Source organism: Bos mutus, chromosome 23 (genome assembly GCF_027580195.1).
Source record: "Bos mutus isolate GX-2022 chromosome 23, NWIPB_WYAK_1.1, whole genome shotgun sequence".
In the NCBI taxonomy this organism is placed as follows: Eukaryota; Metazoa; Chordata; class Mammalia; order Artiodactyla; family Bovidae; genus Bos; species Bos mutus.
The window spans coordinates 28,114,804-28,136,145 of NC_091639.1; the positions used below are offsets into that span (position 1 = coordinate 28,114,804).

The window sequence follows — 21,342 nt, forward strand, 5'->3', positions numbered from 1 at the left end:
AATATGTATATTTGCATATTTATGTTATCACCAAAGGGAAATTAATATTTGGCTAAGATATTCTAAAAACATTTTAATTCATGCAGTAGATCATCAGTCCTATCTGATAGAACCATCAAATGCAAAACTTCTGTATCATAACACATTTTTATATTATAGACAATGACTCATGTCTTAAATAGTATAGGTCTTGAATACCTTCTTGCAGAATGATTAGTTCAAGCAGCTGTGAATGTTTTATTTGTGTATAAACCAGAAAAGTTGTCTATGCGTTATTTTGCAGAATACTTCCTACAAGACAATGCTAAATGTATGTGTTCTAGAAAGGTATGTGTATGTGTGTATTCAATGAATGAGAAAACATTATAACAAATATATTTAACTATGAATATTAGTTTTTGAAAAGATGTTTCCAATATGATCATATATGCCTGAGTATCTTTGTTTTACAAATAGCATAGATCCAATCGATGTTTTAGGAAGTCAGATTTATTATAAGATATTCAGCAAAACCCTTCCTATCTACAAAACCTCAGACTCTAAGTGGAATTCCTTAGTGCTTTTCATGTTTGGAGGCATGCAGTGGTATAGAATAAATTTTCCAGTGAATAAATTGTTGTGTAATGTTACATAAAATGTCAGTGCCTCCTGGTAGACGCCTGAGGCGTATTTACAGCAAAATCAAAAAGATGAAGGAGCATTTTGATGAGGCTTTTTAAATGATTCATGGCTGACTTCTTTTCCATCCTTTTTCTCAAAACAGCATCTTCAGCTAATTCTTTGGTCTATCTAAATGCACATCTAGTCAACCATCTGGATCTCAAATGCTCTGGGAATCTGTTCTGTCATTAATGATGTCAATGCTTGAATAGTTGTGTTTGGGGAATATTGGCTGGAGGCTATGGCAGCTAAGGGCAGGAAGCCAGACAGACCAGAGTGTCAAATGATTTTTTTTTGTAATCTCCAAATATCAGACAGGTAGATAAGAACAAGTTCTATTTGTATGTGCAAAAATTTTCTTTAATGTTATTAAACACTGAATAACACTAAATAACCACATTTTCTAAGTGGTGGAAAGTTTACCAATAAAAGTCTGTGTTCCAGTATAATAAGCTAAAAACTAAACATTTATTGGAAGGCATAGTAAGAAAGTGAAAGTGAAGTCGCTGTTGTGTCGGACTCTTTGTGACCCCACGGACTGTAGCCTACCAGGATCCTCTGTCCATGGGATTTCCCAGGTAAGACTACTGGAGTGGGCTGCCATTTCCTTCTCCAGGGGATCTTCCCAATCCAGGGATCAAACCTGGGTCTCTTGCGTTGCAGACAGGCGCTTTACCATCTGAGCCACCAGAGAGACCCCCAGCTGGCCAAATGGTGAAGTGGAAAAACTGTGAGCTCATCTCCTAGAATGGGCACACCAAAATTGCAACCATTTTCAGAGAGACTATACATGAGAATAACTTGGAGAATAACAGAAAAGATTTTCCACAGCTAGTGATATACAGAAGGAAACAATGAGGCAGGCAGGAGGGGCAAAGCCATGATATAGTTAAGACCTTAGCCTAATAGCTTATTTATTTAAGTTTAGCTCAATTCAGTTTCAAAAACTGTGTTTTTGTTTTTCTCAGTACAGATTCTTCTGACTTGTTTTTTCAGTCTCATCTCTGTAATTGCTGTTTTTTTTTTCAAGATTTTCTTGTCTTTCACTTCCTTTATTTTTAATCATTAGTTTGAATTATGTTTTCCTTGATTTGGATATGGTTTTGTGTATGTTTTATGAGCTTTAGCTCTTAGAGCACTGCTAAACTCTTATTCTTTATGGTTGTGTAATTTACCACTTCAGGAAAATAATTTGTTATAATGTTATATTTCAAGCCAATTAGAGTACACCAATCAGAGAAGGCAATGGCAAACCACTCCAGTACTCTTGCCTGGCAAATCCCATGGATGGAGGAGCCTGGTAGGCTGCAGTCCATGGGGTCACTAAGAGTTGGACATGACTGAGCGACTTCACTTTCACTTTTCACTTTCATGCATTGGAGAAGGAAATGGCAACCCACTCCAGTGTTCTTGCCTGGAGAATCCCAGGGACGGGGGAGCCTGGTGGGCTGCCATCTATGGGGTCGCACAGAGTCAGACACGACTGAAGCGACTTAGCAGCAGCAGCAGCAGAGTACACCAATAGAAAACTGAAGAGTATGGATACCTGAGTCTCTGAGGGTAGGATACCCTGGTAAACTTCCATGGATCCCAAATGAACATGGCCAATTCCCACAAGATAATTCTCTGAACAAAGGGGAAACATCCCAAAGACCTTGCTCTTCAACACTGGCCAGAATCACTATGCTTCGCCTTACAGGGTTCCTTTTAATTTGCATTATGTCCAACTGGGATCCTCTTTTCTTTCTTATTTCATACTTTATAGGAAAAGTAATTACCTACTACTCATATTTTCTTGGAAAATGGTTACTGATTGTTGATAATGATCAACTACTCAATAATTTCTTTAGATTTCATAAACATTTTCAAATCTGACTCTTCTCAGTTTACAGTCTGATACTATACGGGTAATTCAATTAAATACAAAATGTATGTACTGAAAGTATATGTGTTCTAAGGATTTTTTGAAGTGTTTATGGAGCAAGAAACCTAAAAATCATCTGTGGGCTCTGTGACTTCTAGGTTTACTGGAAGAGGTTAAAACATATAAATTAATGAGAGAATGAGAGGATACTTATAATTAAGACTACAAAATGAATATATTTAAGAAATGATATGAAAGATCTTGACATGAAATTGCATTGGTCAATAGAAAGGAGTTTGATTTTTTTTTAAATTTTATTTTATTTTTAAACTTTACATAATTGTATTAGTTTTGCCAAATATCAAAATGAATCCATCACAGGTATACATGTGCTCCCCATCCTGAACCCTTCTCCCTCCCCATACCATCCCTCTGGGTCGTCCCAGTGCACTAGCCCCAAGCATCCAGTATCGTGCATCGAACCTGGACTGGCATCTCGTTTCATACATGATATTTTACATGTTTCAATGCCATTCTCCCAAATCTTCCCACCCTCTCCCTCTCCCACAGAGTCCATAAGACTGTTCTATACATCAGCGTCACTTTTGCTGTCTCGTACACAGGGTTATTGTTATCATCTTTCTAAATTCCATATATATGCGTTAGTATACTGTATTGGTGTTTTTCCTTCTGGCTTACTTCACTCTGTATAATAGGCTCCAGTTTCATCCACCTCATTAGAACTGATTCAAATGTATTCTTTTTAATGGCTGAGTAATACTCCATTGTGTATATGTACCACAGCTTTCCTATCCATTCATCTGCAGATGGACATCTAGGTTGCTTCCATGTCCTGGCTATTATAAACAGTGCTGCGATGAACATTGGGGTACACGTGTCTCTTTCCCTTCTGGTTTCCTCAGTGTGTATGCCCAGCAGTGGGATTGCTGGATCATAAGGCAGTTCTATTTCCAGTTTTTTAAGGAATCTCCACACTGTTCTCCATAGTGGCTGTACTAGTTTGCATTCCCACCAACAGTGTAAGAGGGTTCCCTTTTCTCCACACCCTCTCCAACATTTATTATTTGTAGACTTTTGGATCGCAGCCATTCTGACTGGTGTGAAATGGTACCTCATAGTGGTCTTGATTTGCATTTCTCTGATAATGAGTGATGTTGAGCATCTTGTCATGTGTTTGTTAGCCATCTGTATGTCTTCTTTGGAGAAATGTCTATTTAGTTCTTTGGCCCATTTTTTGATTGGGTCATTTATTTTTCTGGAGTTGAGCTGGAGGAGTTGCTTGTATATTTTTGAGATTAGTTGTTTGTCAGTTGCTTCATTTGCTATTATTTTCTCCCATTCTGAAGGCTGTCTTTTCACCTTGCTGATAGTTTCCTTTGATGTGCAGAAGCTTTTAAGGTTAATTAGGTCCCATTTGTTTATTTTTGCTTTTATTTCAATATTCTGGGAGGTGGGTCATAGAGGATCCTGCTGTGATGTATGTCAGAGAGTGTTTTGCCTATGTTCTCCTCTAGGAGTTTTATAGTTTCTGGTCTTATGTTTAGATCTTTAATTCATTTTGAGTTTATTTTTGTGTATGGTGTTAGAAAGTGTTCTAGTTTCATTAAAAATATGGAACGCTTCACGAATTTGCATGTCATCCTTGCGCAGGGGCCATGCTAATCTTCTCTGTATCGTTCCAATTTTAGTATATGTGCTGCCGAAGCGAGCACAGGAGTTTGATTTTCTTTCTTGGCTGGCATTAATGAAAGAGGCATGAGGGAAAAATTGGACTCTGGTATCCACACATATACTGTTTCTGACCCTAACTGTACGATCTTAATGTTTCATGCTGGTTTTGAGCTTTTAACTCAGTGACTTGGGTTTTAGGTTTTTAATTTTAGTCTTGGACCATGACACCTGTCCCTAATTCTTCATCCAGGGTTTCAAGTGCCTATTTATTACTATCAAAATGTTCATTTACCTTGAAAGTATTTCATAAGATTTCAAAACTTGGAAGATCTTCCTGTAGCATATGTAGCCATGACCCACCTCCCTTCCTTCCTTCCATGTACATTAATTTAAATCTAGAAACTATTAGACATAGTGACAGAAAATGGAAATATAAGAAAGCTTTTGAGTAGCTCATAGTTCACTAGAGAAATTTACAATATAATACACTCAACTCTTAAGATTCTGGCTTCCTTAATTGTTAAAAAATGGAATGTTCTCATAATTCTTTCTGCCATTTTCTCCTGCATGAGTCTGCCATCTTGTCTTGTGCTACATCGTAGTAAAATTTGTTGCCAAAAGTCTCATCAAGAGGTTTTGAGCATCTGTTAGGTAGCTCAGCGTGTGCTTATTGAATAAAACCCCGAATAAAATTATTTAATATGGAGAGTAAGGGAAAGTTAATATCTGGAGACGATGGAGAGGTGAACGCATTTATGGCAGTGATGGCACCATCCTCTGTGGGCCGGCAAAACACTGGGAAGAAAATTAACAAGTGGCACCACAAAATTCTGAAGGTTGACACTGCCCTTTGAGAAGCAGAAGGTGCAATTATAGTTCTGAAAGATAAAATTCATTAGAAGAGATTGGTAGCACTGATTTTAAATGCTGTACTTTTATAGTCTGTCTGTGTAACTAAAGTCTCTGTACCTGCAGATATTCAATATTTGCACGTACAGAATTTATTTTGAATAAAAATGCTAAGGAACATTTTAAACTTCTCCAAGTATATTAAAATCCAAGTTATAATGCATACAATACCCAATAAAAGTTGAGGAATTACTACTAGCTCTATAAGACATAGAAGGAGAGGTTTTATTTTTCTTGTGGCTTTTATTTCAGTATTGGTCTCTGAGCTGTGCAGAAGCAGTTTCTAGGAATCAGAATCACATTTAGGACTGTTTGTAACTGCAAGCAACAATAGTGATGATATTAGTCTTTGACCTCCAGGCATCTCAGGGTGGGAGTTAAGGTAGAAATGACCGAGGGACCTGAGTAGAGCCCTCTCTGTGTCTCTGGAGAGAAGGCTTTTCTGTGGGGCACAGTGACCCTGAATTCACTCACCATGAATTTCCAGTCTGTTAATTTGCTATGAGGAGAATGTGTCTGAGTTAGATTAATAGAAATTTTTATATCAAGAATGTGGAACAGATGGCCACGCTGTGAAACTGCTTACACTCGGCCCCACAAACACACGTTAGACTTGTTGAAACAACCAGGCTTATGAAGGTGTGAGGAAAGTTATACATAATCCAACTGTTTGAAGACCAAAGGGCTTCAGTTCCAAAACAAAGTTGTCCAACTAGTACTACATGTTATATAAAATGTGTCATGTTTATTAATATGTCAGATTATGTAATATGTGTCATGGTACATTATGTGGGGTCAGAGGAATATTACTTGCACAAAACATTGGTTTCAACAAAGTTAAAGAGACTGTTTACTTGCAAGGACCTCTGGGAACATTAGCTCTAACTATTGGCTTTGTGCCTCATAGGAAAAACATGTCAACAGTCTTCCTCAATTCCCTTTATTGATCTTCCTCAAATAATTATTTGGAAAACATTGGTTCAGGCTAATAAAGAAAACTATTCTTTTTCCTCTATATATCATGTCAGTCTTAAATAGCAATTCACTGTGACGTTAAGTGTGAGATCTAGACTGATCTCATAAGTCACTGCATTTCTCATTTAGCAGATAAAGAAATGAAAGGAAGGAGAAGTAAGTTGATGTATCTAATGTTACAATTGGCAAAGTGAATATACATGTCTTCGTACAGTAGACCCTAGCAAACAGAAATGTGGAAAAAGTCACAGCACTATCAATGTGAAAAAATGTTTTGCTACTTTGAAGTAAGTATGAATATTGAAGTAAGTTGTTACCATCTCCTAAATCAATAATGTCAATAGGTAACTTTGTTGTTGTGTGTTGGCTATCTTATATTACTTAATTTTATTACAGTGTCCTTTTTTTTTTCCCCAAGTGTTTACATGTAATGTATTTTTTTTTTCTTCTACACATTGCAAGGCAGGATAGGAACTTTAATGGGAGGTAGAGGATTTAGGCACAGATAGTCAACCCCACAATCGTATCACTACAATACTGTGAAGGAAGAGCTCCAAAATCATCAACTGGCCCTGATGAACCATTTACAGGACAGGGTATGTCAGGAGAGGAGATGCCAAGGTGACCGAGGGGGACACGTTTGTGAGAAGATTACTTCAGGACATGCTCTTGTCAGACAAGTATACCCCTGCATCTGCCCTCGTCATCAGTCCAGAGATGGTGTGAAATGATGAGGTTGGGGTTCATCTCTTCCACCTGCGTCAGCATCATCTTAATCTCCTCATCATATGAAGATTTGTTCAGGCCGAGCACTTACAGGCTGCACTCCAGACTGATCAAGGCTTCACACAGCACCGCCACCCCATCATAGTCCAGGGTGAACCATTCCAGGTTCACACAAGTCAGCGATTTGCAGGTGGTGAGAGCCGAGGCTAGGTCCTCACAAGAGGCAGGGCTGAGTTCGCAGGCCTCCAGCCCAGGGTTCTCTAATTTACACTTAGGATGCTTCAAAGCTTTACATAACTGTTTGGCGCCAGCATCGTATATCTCATTGTTGCCTAGTTTCAGGGTTTTCAGTTTTTCACTGTGGATAAGAACAGTAGTGATGTCCACACAGCAAACAGTGTCCTTTTTTAAAGAACAAATTAAGAAAGAAAGGAAAAATTGTTTATCATATCTAGTAGTGATGTACAGGTTTCTTGAAAAAATATACAGGTATAACCTAGGACAAGTGAGAAATATATATACGTATATTATACAGTTATATTACACATTATGAGTATATATTATATTGCTTTGCATGCATGGTAAGTTGCTCAGTTGGTCTGACTCTGTGTGTATGGACTGTAGCCTGCCAGGCTCCTCTGTCCATGGGATTCTCCAGGCAAAAATACTGAAGTGGGTTGCCATGCCCTCCTCTAGGGGATCTTCCCAATCCAGGAATTGAACTCACATCTCTTACATCTCTTGCATTGGCAGGCAGGCTCTTTACTACTGGCGCCACCTGGGAAGCCCCTTATATTGCTATAAATAATATATAATACATAGTATTTCCTTACCAATGACTGACACTGTATATATTAGGATTATATGTGACATTCAGTTAATATGGATTTTCCTTGGCTATGTATAAAATAAGTATATTATGTAAAATCACCACCATTAAGTAATACATAAAATTAAATAAATGTTAACAGTCATTGAATGTGATGGTATGAATCATGCGGAATTATTTTAGTGGATTTCAACTTTTATAAAATAAGCATGTAATTTATATCTCTCCATCATAATTATAATTATTCTGAATATTAAAAAAATACCTCACAATTAAAATTTTGTGAAATAAAAGTGTCTCAAAGAAGCTTTAATGCTAATAGTGGCTCATGGCTCCATTCATTCAACAGATATTTATTAAGCACATATTGTGTGCCAGGTAAATTCTAGATCTAGTCCTTGACCTCATAATGCCAACAAGGTGAGAGAGACAGATTTAATCAAACAACTGCATGCATGAATTATTCTGTTAAAGTTGGAAGTAGAAGTGCTTGATTTTGTAAGAAATGCCAATAGTGGGGTTTAACCCCAGCTGCAAAGGTCAAGAAATGCTTCTGGAAGAAGTGTGATATTAACTGAGATCTTTTGGAAGGATGCAAGTTTACCAGGTGAAAGTGGGGAGGAAACAGCGTTGCAGGCAAACACGATGGCATATGCAAAGTACTCAGAGCACTTTGGACTTCTCTTCAGAAGACTCAGCCTGTTGGTTACCTCAACTTTTCCCAAAATCTGAACTTTGGCCAAATTCTTTTCCTTTCCAACTGGCTACAGAAAGAATCTAGTCCATATTTAACCACCTTTTATGCCTATTAAAAATTTACCTCTGCTTTAGATTTTTCAGTTTGGAAATCAACATTCAACACTCAAAACAGAACCTTCTATTGGCATATTCTGTCCAGATGCTTCCCAGGCTTCCCAGGTGGCGCTAGTGGTAAAGAACCCACCTGCCAATGCAAGAGACATGAGAGACACAGGTTCAGTCCCTGGGTCGGGAAGATCCCCTGGTGGAGGGCATGGCAATCCACTCCAGTAGTCCTGCCTGGAGAATCCCATGGATAAAGGAGCCTGGCGGGCTACAACCCATAGAGTCACAAAGAGTCGGATATGACTGAAGGAATTTAGCACATGTCCGCATACAGCAGTGATCTGAGCCTGAAGTTTAATGAAAGGCATTTGAGGAAGAAATACTCTTATTTGTTTACTTTTAAAAAAAGAAACAATAAATTACAAAATATTATTGAAACCACTGTTCAAATAAAGTTTTAGCTAAAATTTAATAATGATTTTGAAAATATTAGGAGAGTACTGGCTGCATCAAACTGAGGAGGCAACATGGTAAGAAGTTGCTGAGCTCTAGATTCATTATGGGAAACAGAGTTCAGGGTGATAGAAAGGTAATAGCTCTGTACATATAGATAAAGGCTCCATTGGCTCACTTGTGTTTGGACTTCAGTAGAACAGCTCTGCCTCCCTTGCTACTGTCTTGAGTTGATCGCTAGCATTGCCCGCCCTTGAGAGAAGAATTCTTTTAATTCTAATTCAGAACCAACCACAAATATATGTGATTTACCAGCCCAGGGTTTCTCTACCTCAGCACTACAATTTTGGACTGGATTATTCTTCATTTTGGGAGCTGTCCGGTGCATTGCCTAATGTTTAGTAGTATCTCTAGCTTCTGCTTATTAGACGCCAGGAGAAGTCTCCCAAATTGTGGCAATCAAAATGTCTCTAGATATTTACAGACATTCTCTGGGAGGCAAAAGAGTCCCTGTTTGAGGACCACTTATACTAAACCATATACAGGATCTGTATAAGAAGCAATATTAGAGATATCTGGGACCAGAAGCACCAGGAAAATGGTATTCCCCTGAGGACACTACTGATTTAAACAATAAGTCATTTCTGTAGCCCTTTTTATGTAAGAAATAATTGAAAGCAAGAGAGAGAGTTAAAAGTTTGGCCTTCGCTGTCTCTTCCCCAATTACTCAGCTATTCCTGCCTTAATTTGTCTGTGATATACTCAGGAAGACTAGAGATGTTTTATGCTGTGGAAGACACTTATTAAGAAGAAATGCTGCTGCTGCTGCTGCTGTTGCTGCTAAGTCGCTTCAGTCATGTCCAACTTTGTGCAATACCATAGACAGCAGCCCACCAGGCTCCCCCGTCCCTGGGATTCTCCAGGCAAGAACACAGGAGTGGGTTGCCATTTCCTTCTCCAATGCATGAAAGTGAAAAGTGAAAGTGAAGTCGCTCAGTCATGTCCAACTCATAGCAACCCCGTGGACTGCAGCCTACCAGGCTCCTCCGTCCATGGGATTTGCCAGGCAAGAGTACTGGAGTGGGTTGCCATTGCCTTTTCCAAAGAAGAAATGCTAGAGGAACACATATAGCTATATTGTTAAAAATAAGTACAACTTTGCTAATTTTTTCCAATGTCAAGTCAACATCAACAGTCACTCAGTCGTATCCAATTCTTTGCGACCCCATGGACTGTAGCCTGCCAAGAAATTCCACCTCTGTCCAAGGAATTCTCCAGGCAAGACTATTGTATTGGGTTGCCATTTCCTTCTCCAATGTCAAACTTCTTTCAAAATTCAGGGAACATTTAAACTGTGTAAAGCTGTAAATCAACTATGTTTATTTTGTGTATAGAGTAACTGGAACTACTTTAAAATACCAGTAAAACTTCTACTTGTATAAAGATTCATACATTTAAAGAACTTATTAAATACATAATAATTTGTGATTTTCAAATTTTGGTAAATTGAAATTATTTTTGTTCTTTTATTTCTAGATAAAGAATTTAAGGATCTGTTAACAGACACTTGGGTTGCGTCCATATCTTGACTATTGTATATAGTGTGGCTACAAAAATTGGGCTGCATGTATCTTTTTAAATTAGTGCTTTTATCTTTTGGATATATACCTAGAAGTGGAACTGCTGGATCATATGGTAGTCCCATTTTTAGTCTCTTGAGAAAAGTCTGTGATGTTTTCCGTAGTGGCTGTACCAGTCTACATTCCCACCAATAGTGTACAAGTATTTCCTTTCTCCACATCCTTACAGACATTTATCTGTAGAATTTTGATGATAGCCTTTCTGACAGGTGTGAGGTGATATCTCATTGTAGTTTTGATTTACATTTCTCTGATGATTAATGATGTTGAGCAATGTCTTCTGCCCATTTTTGGGCAAATGGAGTTTTTTGATATTGAGTTGTATGAGCTGTTTATATATTTTGAATGTTAACCCCTGTCAGTCTTTAATTTGCTGATATCTTCCCCCCATCGTTTAGGTTGTCTTTTTGTTTTGTTGACTGTTTCCTCTGCTGTTCAAAAGCTTTTAAGTTTAATCAGGTTCCATTTGTTTATTTTTACTTTTATTCTTTTGTGTTAGGAAACAAAGACAAAAAATATGCTACAATTTATGTCAAAGAGCCTTCTGCCTGTTTTCTTCTAGGAGTTTTAAAGTTTTAGGTCTAACATTTAGGTCTTTGATCTATTTTGAGTGTATTTTTTGTGCATAGTATCAGGAAGCATTCTCATTGTTGTACATGGAGTTGTGCAGTTTTGCCAGCACTACTTATTGAGGAGACTATCTTTTCTCAATTGTATATCCTTACCTTCTTTGCCATAGATTAATTGAACATAACTGTGTGGATTTATTTCTGGGTCCTCTAATCTGTTCTTTTGAGCTATGGGTCTGTTTTTGTGCCAGTACCATGCTGTTTTGTTAACTGTACTTTTGTAGGTTAGACAAATGGTTAAAGACGATGTGGTGTGTTACACAATGGAACATTACTCTGCATAAAAGAATGAAATTCTGCCTTTTGCAACATGTGGATGGACCTAGAGAGGATTGTGTTTACTGGAATACATCAGACAGAAAATGACAAATACTGTATATTATCACATATCTGGAATCTAAAGTATAATACAAATGAAGGTACCTAGCAAAATATAAACAGACTCACAGACAAAGAAAACAAACTAATGGATGCCAATGGGGAGAAAGAAGGAGGGAAGGGCAAGATAAAGGTATGGACTGAAGAAAAACACACTGCTATATATAAAATAGATAAGCACCAAGGGTATACTATATAGCACAGGGAATTCATAGCCATTATGTTGAAATAACCTTAAATGGAGTATAATCTGTAAAAATACTGAATTACTATACTGTGCACCTGGTACTCATATAATATTGCAAATAAATTATGCACCAATTAAAAAAAGAAGTTAATGCTCGGAGAAATTAAGTGACTTGTTTCAGGATATGTGTGTGTTTCTGTGTGTATGCATGGAAATGATGAAGAAGCTTGGATTTGAACTGTTTTGTTTAGACTATTGGGTCCACATTAAAAAAATGATATCCAGTAAAAAGTAGTAAAGAACTTGACTTCATAAAAATACATGCATGTTCTTGACTATCAATTTTCATATAAATGGCATCTGTAAAGAACTTGAAACTATTTTCTTTACAACGGAATTAAACTGGCCTTTTATAGCCATGTTTTCACTTACTTGCTCTATAAATCCCCTCCTTTTCTGAAGATTTTGAGTTGAAAAAAGTTAAGGGCATTGTCTGCATTATGTATGAATTACTGGTAAAAATCTAATGGAATTTTTCCTCTATAGAGATAGATAAGAGGCTTCTTTCCCCCTATATTTAAGTGCTGCAAAGAAAATAAAAACTAAAAGAAAACTTTGCCCTTCATTTTACTCTTCTGGCAGGGACACAGCAATGGAGCAGATGTCAAGAGTCATATTCAGCATTGTAGGAAGAAAATTTGTTAGTCAGCTGCTGACTGTGGGGAGCAATGCAGGCCTTGAAATTTGGCAAAAGCAGGGCTTAGAATTCTGCAGTGAGTTTTCCCAGACAGGTTTGAATCAGGAGACATGAAGCTTGTTACAGGACACAAAAAGCTGGGGAATCCATCCAAATGCTGTCTCATAACTTACAAAGAGTTTAACATAACTGTGACATTTACCACAGAAGTAGTTTAAGGTCTGTTATCAAATGCGAAAAGCAGATTGCAAAACATGATGTTCATTCTATAAACTCATTTTATCTGATTATATATGTATACTCCTGGACATATTTATTCATAAAGATAAAGCATTGTATTTCCAGGGAGAAGAGTAGAGATGAAAAAATTAATCATGGTGCTGTGGAGTGGGGTGGAAGTATGGTGGGTATGATTTCTAGTTCCTTCTTTTTGTTTATCAGTTGTTTCTGAGTTTCTTTACAATCAACAGTTACTGCATATGATATGTTTTACATTATTAACTTACTGAGGAATTGTGTTGTATAGAGTAGGACATGCGGCACGATCTGACATTTGTGTAATCAGAGTCCCAGAGAAGAGGGAGAGTAGGACTGAAAATGGGCTCAAAAAAAAAAAAAAAAAAATTAGAGCTACGGCTGAGTAATGTTCCACCGTGTGCCTCGCTGCTTATGGCAATGTGGATGGGCCTGGAGGGCATTATGCTAAATGAAATAAGTCAGACAGAGAAAGACAAATACCATATGACATCATTTATATGTGGAATCTAAAAAGCAAAGCAAGTGAACAAATTAAAAAGAGATTCATAGATACAGCGAACAAACTGGTGGTCACGGTATGAACAAAATTGGTAAAGAGGATTAACAGATACAGGTTTCCAACTGTAAAATAAATAAATCATCAGGATGCAATATACACATACAGAATATAGTCAGTAATGCTGCAACAACTTTGTATGGTGGTGGATGGTAATTTGTTGTATTTCGGTGATCATTTCATAATGTTTAAAAATCTTGAATTACTATGTTGTACACCTGGAGCTAATATGATACCGTGTGTTAATTACAACTTAAAAAAGAAAATAATAGCTGAAACTCACCCAGATTTGGCAAAATATATAAACCAAGAAATTCAGGAAGCTGAGTGAATCTAAATAGAATAAATTCAAAGATATATGAAACCACAGCACCATCATACATAGATCCCTGTATCATTAAGGAATCTTAGCAATAAACTTATATAACTTTATTCTTAGAGACCAAGTGATGCCCCAAATTAATTTTAAACCATTGCTGGGTTTTCCTGCCTATAGAAGTTTGCTGGATAAAATACAGTAACCCCCAGTTATATCTGAAATTTAGATAAACAAGAAATAATATTTTAAATATAAATATGCCCCCCATATTACATAGAACATAATTATATTATACCTTAAAATGTCATTGTTTTTCAAAATTCAAGTTTAACTGGGTATCCTGTACTTTATTTGTTAAATCTTATAACTGTATGCCTAGAACTTTTTGTATCAGTTCAGTTCAGTTCAGTCGCTCAGTCGTGTCTGACTCTTTGCGACCCCATAAATCACAGCACGCCAGGCCTCACTGTCCATCACTAACTCCCGGAGTTCACTGAGACTCACGTCCATCGAGTCAGTGATGCCATCCAGCCATCTCATCCTCTGTCGTCCCCTTCTCCTCCTGCCCCCAATCCCTCCCAGCATCAGAGTCTTTTCCAATGAGTCAACTCTTTGCATCAGGTGGCCAAAGTACTGGAGTTTCAGCTTCAACATCAGTCCTACCAATGAACACCCATGACTGATCTCCTTTAGGATGGACTGGTTGGATCTCCTTGCAGTCCAAGGGACTCTCAAGAGTCTTCTCCAACACCACAGTTCAAAAGCATCAATTCTTCAGTGCTCAGCCTTCTTCACAGTCCAACTCTCACATTCATACATGACCACAGGAAAAACCATAGCCTTGACTAGACAGACCTTTGTTGGCAAAGTAACGTCTCTGATTTTGAATATGCTATCTAGGTTGGTCATAACTTTCCTTCCAAGGATATAATTTAGGTTAAACTTTAATATGTATTGTAAATCTACTGGATAGCCCTAAGTTGTTAATGACAGCTCTTTTTTCATTACATTGATTTTTCTGTTCACTCTACCTCATAGTTACTCAAGTATTCCCTTCAAAGGGAGATCTGGACCACCTCTAAGGAATCATCTGAAGTGACTTAAAAATTGTACCTCAGGCTGTTGAAATTCTGAGACTGAATCAACTCTAGCAATCTGCATTTCAAAAAGCGCCAAGGGTGATTTTTATGCACAAATGAAATTGAAAATGTTTCTATTAAAGAGATGCAACAGAGCCTCTGAAATACAATAGAATTTAAAGGAACGTGTGGATAATTATGAACTGCTGACCTAAGTGATGATCTCGCTGAATCTAAGTGGAAAGAGGGAAGGCTCATGCTGCAGGTACCTGGGCAGTTCCACTTGCCACTTCAGCTGGAGCTCTTGAAGAAGGCTTCTCTGCTCCGACATCTGGAAGATGGCTTCCAGCATCTCCAGCTGTGACCGCAAACTGGCTGACTTCAGCATGGCCAGCTGCTATGGACAACCGCTAGGCCCCTAATCAATTCCATGAGTCATAAAACCAGTTTAGCCACTAAACAATCAGTGGCCTTCCTGCCAGCAGTGCGTCCAACATCCTGCAATCACTTGAGGAGAGAATTCATCAGTCATTCAGGAATCATTGTGTCTCCTTGCTGAGAGCAAAATTGCTGGCTAGGAGAGAATTGGAAAGCGATAGTTCAGCACTCTTGATTGCTCACCTGGTAAAATTTATTTGATGCAATTTGTATCATGATCACAGTCTGAAAAACAGTTTTTGAAACCCTTGTGATCAAGTGATTTAGGTAACATAGATTCTAATAATAAAACTGAGATTGTCTAAGGCCACATCACCCAGAAATTATTACCCATAAATCTGAGTCTTCCTGAGCTTGTTAGACCAGTGATACTGAATTTAAGTTTACTATGGGTCAGAATTTCCTTACATTAGAGAGTGTTGACCTGGCAAGTACAAGATGTCAGGATGGGAAAAATATAGATTAGAGAAAATCTGTGGAGTTAGCACAATTGGATATGAAGCTATGAAAGTTTGTTTTCCAATCTACAAAGCATATATTGCAAAATTCTGCTTGAGAGCATACTTTAAATTTTTATATCAGCTTTTATTTTTTTCTTACTTAAAGTGTGTCTTTTTATTTTAATCTTGTTTACTTCCAATCATGGGTATGTGAAATTCAGTTAGGCATATTGTCCTATAACCTGGATGATGTTTCTTTAGTGTCCTAAGATTTTATTTCTTTGTTTCACAAAATGAATGAGTATTGACTGCTCTATCAGCTAATAAAAATATAATATAAAGAACAATATGATTATGATCAATTTGTGAAAATGGTAGACATGTAGTCTGTGCCTGGAGAAGGAAATTGTTGGGGGAACATTAGTTAGGATGCTGTTGCCAGCAAATAACAAATTACTGCCTGAAACAATATGAGAATGTATCTTTTCACTTGAGATTTGAAAGCATGAAGCTTCTGCAGGCAAGAATACCTGAGTGGGTTGCCATTCCCTTCTCCAGGGGATCTTCCTGACCCAAGGATGGAACCCGAGTTACCTGCACTGCAAGCAGATTCTTTACCATCTCAGTCATCAGGAAAGCCCCCAGGATGAATGCCATACCATGCTCCTGCTCAGTCATGTCTGACTCTTTGTAAACCCATGGACTGTAACCCATCAGGCTCATCTGTCCATGGAATTTTCCAGGCAAGAATGGGTTCCCATTTCCTCCTCCAGGGGATCTTTCCGACCCAGGGATTGAACCTGCGTTTCCTGTATCTCTTGCATTGTAGGCAGATTTATTATCGCTGAGCCACTGGAGAATATAGTGACTTAAATAACCAAAAATCCAACGTCTGTTCTTCTTTCAACTGGGGTTACCTCAGTCTGCTGGACCTTTCTTCTCAGAAATATGTTGTGTTTACAAAGTGACTGATACAACTCAGAGCATCTTATATTCATATAGTTGTAAACACACACACACACGCACATGCACTCTTACACCGTAGTTTTTTAGTTTTTCTTTGTCTGCCTCTCTCAATGATTAAATTTTGAATGTCAGATGTTAGGATGTGAGAGAAAATTTCTGACATTTTTTCAGCTACCCAAAGTGGTAAGTTTATTGCAGAAGCCCTAGGAAATGAACATAGGTTCAAATGTTAACTAAACTGACGGTGAAGTGCAGGACGCGTTAGAGAAAGAAAAGATCAAGGTGTCCATTTACTTAATCCTTTGAGAAGTAAGGAGAGTGTGAAAGTAAGTGAATGTAGCTGAAGTTCTAGGAAGAGAGTCATCTGAGAGATTTCCAAAGGAATGAAGGACTAACCACATAGAGGATTCAAGATAGGAAAAATCAAAGGTAATTCTAGAACTATGCTGGGATGTGGGAAAAATGACAGCATCCCTGATAGAAACTAAGATGCTAAGACAAAAAATTTATTTGGAGGATATAATACCAGTGGTTTGGATGTAGTATGCTTGAGGTAATGATTCAAGTTGCAGATAGAAAAGCCCAGCAAAATGATATTCTGAAGTGAAATAAGGGACCCTCCTTTGGGAGCCATTTATAGAGCAGAGATAGATAAGGTTCTATGTGTTAAGACACGAGGTACAAGAAACAAACCACATGGAGGACATACCCAATTTAGGAAGACCATTGTGTTCTTATTGTTACTGTTTATTTGTGTGTTCTGTCAGAAGGAAGTTCATACAGTGCCCACCAAGGAATGCAGAATTATTTCTTTGCTTCAAATATAAGAACCATAGAGCACGAGTGAGTAAACCAGTAACCATAAAGCAGGATTAGATAGCAAATTTGGAAAAAGAGGAAAGAAAGAAAAAAAGGAACCTGGTTTAATATACTTTGGACACATTTTATTGTTTAGACACACTTGTCCCGTTCTGCCCTGGGGATTTTGCACTTGCTTTTCATTTTGTTTGAAAGGTTCTTTCTCACAATTTCTAGAAAAGTGAAGAGTGTTAATTGCTCAGTCGTGCTTGACTCTTTACGACCCCATGGACTGTAGCCCACCAGGCTCCTCTGTCCATGGAATTCTCCAGACAAGAATACTGGAGTGGGTTGCCATTTCCTCCCGCAGGGAGTCTTCCCAACCCAGGGATTGAACCTGGATTAGATTGAACCAGGTCAATTTCTTAGGCCCGGCCAATTCCATTCATTTAGGTGTCAGGATGTGTCGCTCACTCAATAAGAGAAGTGTGAAGCTTCAATAGTCCCATCCTTCTATTACTATCATGATACCCTTGTTAGTTTTCATCCTAATAGATTTAACCAGCTGAATTTATCATATACATGTATTTTTAAAGTATATATAAATCCTATTTTCATGAAAAATGTCCTTGGAATTTTGGTAGGGTTTTTCATTGAATCTGTAGATTGCTTTAGAGAATGTGGACATTTAGTAGTTAATTCTTTCAATCCATGAGGATGAAGTATATTTACATTTTCTTGTACATCTTCAGTTTTTTTCAACAATGTCATAGTTTTCATCATACAGGTCTTTCACCTCCTTGATTAAATTTATTCCTAGGTGTTTTATTTTTTGTCTCAGTTGTAAAGAGGATTGCTGTCTTAATTTTTCTGCTAGCTCATTGTTAGTATATAGAAATGTAGTACATTTTTGTCTGTTGATTTTATACCCTATCACCTTACTGTACTTATTATTTCAAATATGGTTTTGGTCGAGTCTTTATGTTTTTCTATATATAAAATCATGTAATCAGGCAAACTGACAGTTTACTTCTCCTTTTCAATTTCAATGCCTTTATTTCTTTTTCTTGCCTAATTACTCTCACTATGACATCCAATATTTTGTTGAATAAGAGTGATGAGAGTTGCATGCTTCTACATTTGTCTCTGTTAATGACATAGTCTTTTGTGGAAAGTGGTCCGCAAATAGACTTTTCTTCGAATTCTGAATAAATATCTTTAATTTTTCTCTGTTGTTGATATTCAGATACAGTTGGAATGAAACTCTGTCTGGATCAAGGACATTTCCTTAAAAAATTAATATTGCAAAGCTTACATCATTTTATATGACTTTGTTCTGAGAAAAAATATAAAGACTGTTTGTCATGGTATTTAGAACCACTTTCTTTCTTTATCTCACGTGCCTCTATTTTCTTTTGTCTCCTAAACTTTCTTAAGAAAGTTGACTAGTGCTTATGCAACTGTCCTTTCAGAGACTTTTGTAAATATCATTAAGACTCTTTTTCCAGACTGAGGAAAGTGCCTTGGGTAGCTGCCTAGCCTGATCTCATTATAATGCATCTGCATTGCCCTCCTGTGACAGACAGCAGAGAAAATACAGAGGCAGGAGGGTGGGGAATTAAATTATGTGAATTTTCCTCTGGCGACAAGGTGAGGAATCATATAACCAAACAGGTCCCTGAATATCTATTTTTATACCTCATTCCAGGAATTTCCCTAGCAGGTAAGGCAGATAATCAGAAAATCTAGAAAATTCATTCATATTGAGGTCAGTTAACAGTCTTTTCACAAAGTGTGTCTGAAATTCATCTGTGACTTCTGTATAAGGGTATTCAGAAGCGCATATTTTAGAGAAGGAAAGCACAAGAGATTAAGTAGTTAGCTATTAAGGTTTGTTCAACATGGAAGTCTCTATCTAAATGGATATCTAGATGATCCCAGAAGAGGAATAAAGCATCTTATTGATTGGGAACTTTGGCTCTTACCCTGTGTATTTGCTCTCCTTTTTGATATTTTCTATTAGTTCCTTCCATAAATGAATACAATGTGATACTACTATTTTTTACTATAACTTACACATTTTAAAGGGTTTAGATTCTTATTAAAAAGGGTTGTTGAATTTGCAAAAGAAAATTAGAACAGAGTTATGGCTGGATTTTCCAGGGTAAATAAAGAAGAAAATAGAATTATATGGCAAGGGCTAGAATTAGAGACTGTTCTCTACTGACAAAGGTCCGTATAGTCAAAGCTATGGTTTTTCCAGTAGTCTTGTATGGATGTGAGAGTTGGACTGTAAAGAAGGCTGAGTGCCGAAGAATTGATGCTTTTGAACTGTTGGGGTTGGAGAAGACTCTTGTGAGTCTCTTGGACAGCAAAGAGATCAAACCAGTCAATCCTAAAGGAAATCAGCCTTTATTTGATTAACCTTATAAATCAATCTTTACTTGAATACTCATTGGAAGAACTGATGCTGAAGCTGAAGCTCTAATACTTTGGCCACCTGATACGAAGATTTGACTCATTGGAAAAGACCCTGATTCTGGGAAAGATAGAAGGCAGGAGGAGAAAGGGATGACAGAGGATAAGATGGTTGGATGGATTTACTGACTCAATGGACATGAGTTTGAGTAAGCTCTGGGAGATGGTGAAGGACAGGGAAGCCTGGTCTTCTGCAGTCCATGGGGGTCACATGACTGAGTGACTGAACAACAACAACAACAATCTATTGTGATCATACAGAGCATATTTTCAGAGATCACTCTGAAATAATACTTTATTGCTCAAAGAAGAGACTATAGATCCATATCTGAGGAAAGAGAAAAAGAAGACAAGATTGATTCAAAACATAATAATTAGATCATTGTGTACCCTCTTCACCCACAGGAACCAAGCATATTCATTGTACTTATACATTATCCATCCATCCATCCATTCATTCATTATCTGCTTATCAGTGCTTTCACAGTCATCTATATAGTGGAATCTTATTCAAAATAAAGAAGGTAAGGAACAAAATGTTAAACAGATCAAAGTAAAACTGCTCTTTTCTTAAGACAGAGCCTCAACATCTCTGTTTTATAGCTGTACCTTTATATCTTGCTTCTCTGACTTCCTTGCTTTCCAGAAAGACAATGGAAAAGTAACATTGTGCTCAGCTTGAAAACTACCACCCAGAGTCATTTCTGTAATCGGGAAATCTATTATTGATTTATTCTCTGTGTAGGTCTTTGAAAAATTATGAAAGGAGGACAAGATAATTTGCTTTCTTCTCTTTCTGGCTACATCTCTTCCTTTCTGGCAACTTCTTTATTTTTGAATGCCTGGAAATTCCCTACAGCTTGTGGTTGATGAGATCTGCCCTCTTTGACTCCTAATTTTTATCCTGCTGAAATTTGCCCATTCTTATTCATGCCACATACTTCATATGAATGACTACTGGCTCAATTTACCCAGAGTTAACTGATCTCATTATGCTGTATAGAGAAAAAAAAAAACTTATTGTATGAAATGAATAAAAATGTTTCCTGGGTTACTTTGTTTTCACTTTTAAAAAGTCCTGAACCTTGCTTTTAAAATTTATGTGAGATTACAAATTATATTTTAGAGCACTGCAATGTTTTAGATGTATTGAAAACCCTACTACATAGGTGTTTGCCAACTCACCTTACCAAGATGTGCAGCTTGGCTTCTACTTTGCCATGTATGCTTGTAGGAACTAGCAGGGTGTTGGTGGGCTGCATGGATTTTACACATACTTGTTGAATTTTATCAGTAATCATATTATGTCTAAAAAGAGAGCCGTGAGCATCAGGACCTTGTTTGTTACAAAACAAGGGCTCTTTTAGCACCTGCAGGTGAGAGGTTCAGTGGAAATGGGTAAAATAGAGTACACTAAGAGGGAAAGGAGATTGAGGTCTGGATCTTATTTAGAACACTCTACTTTGCTTGCATGGTACAATGACACAGGCCTAGGAATGGGTCATATTTGTGAATACCCTGAATAATGGGATTTTCTGAAAACCTTGTGGAAGTTATAGACTTTATA

General features: G+C 37.4%; 1 non-coding gene across 1 annotated transcript; it reads right to left on the bottom strand.

Moving 5' to 3' along the window:
- Positions 1 to 4,150: 4,150 nt before the first annotated feature.
- LOC138985131 (U6 spliceosomal RNA) lies at positions 4,151 to 4,257 on the bottom strand. Its single transcript, XR_011462390.1, has one exon. It is a non-coding gene; the product is annotated as a U6 spliceosomal RNA (small nuclear RNA).
- Positions 4,258 to 21,342: the final 17,085 nt, after the last annotated feature.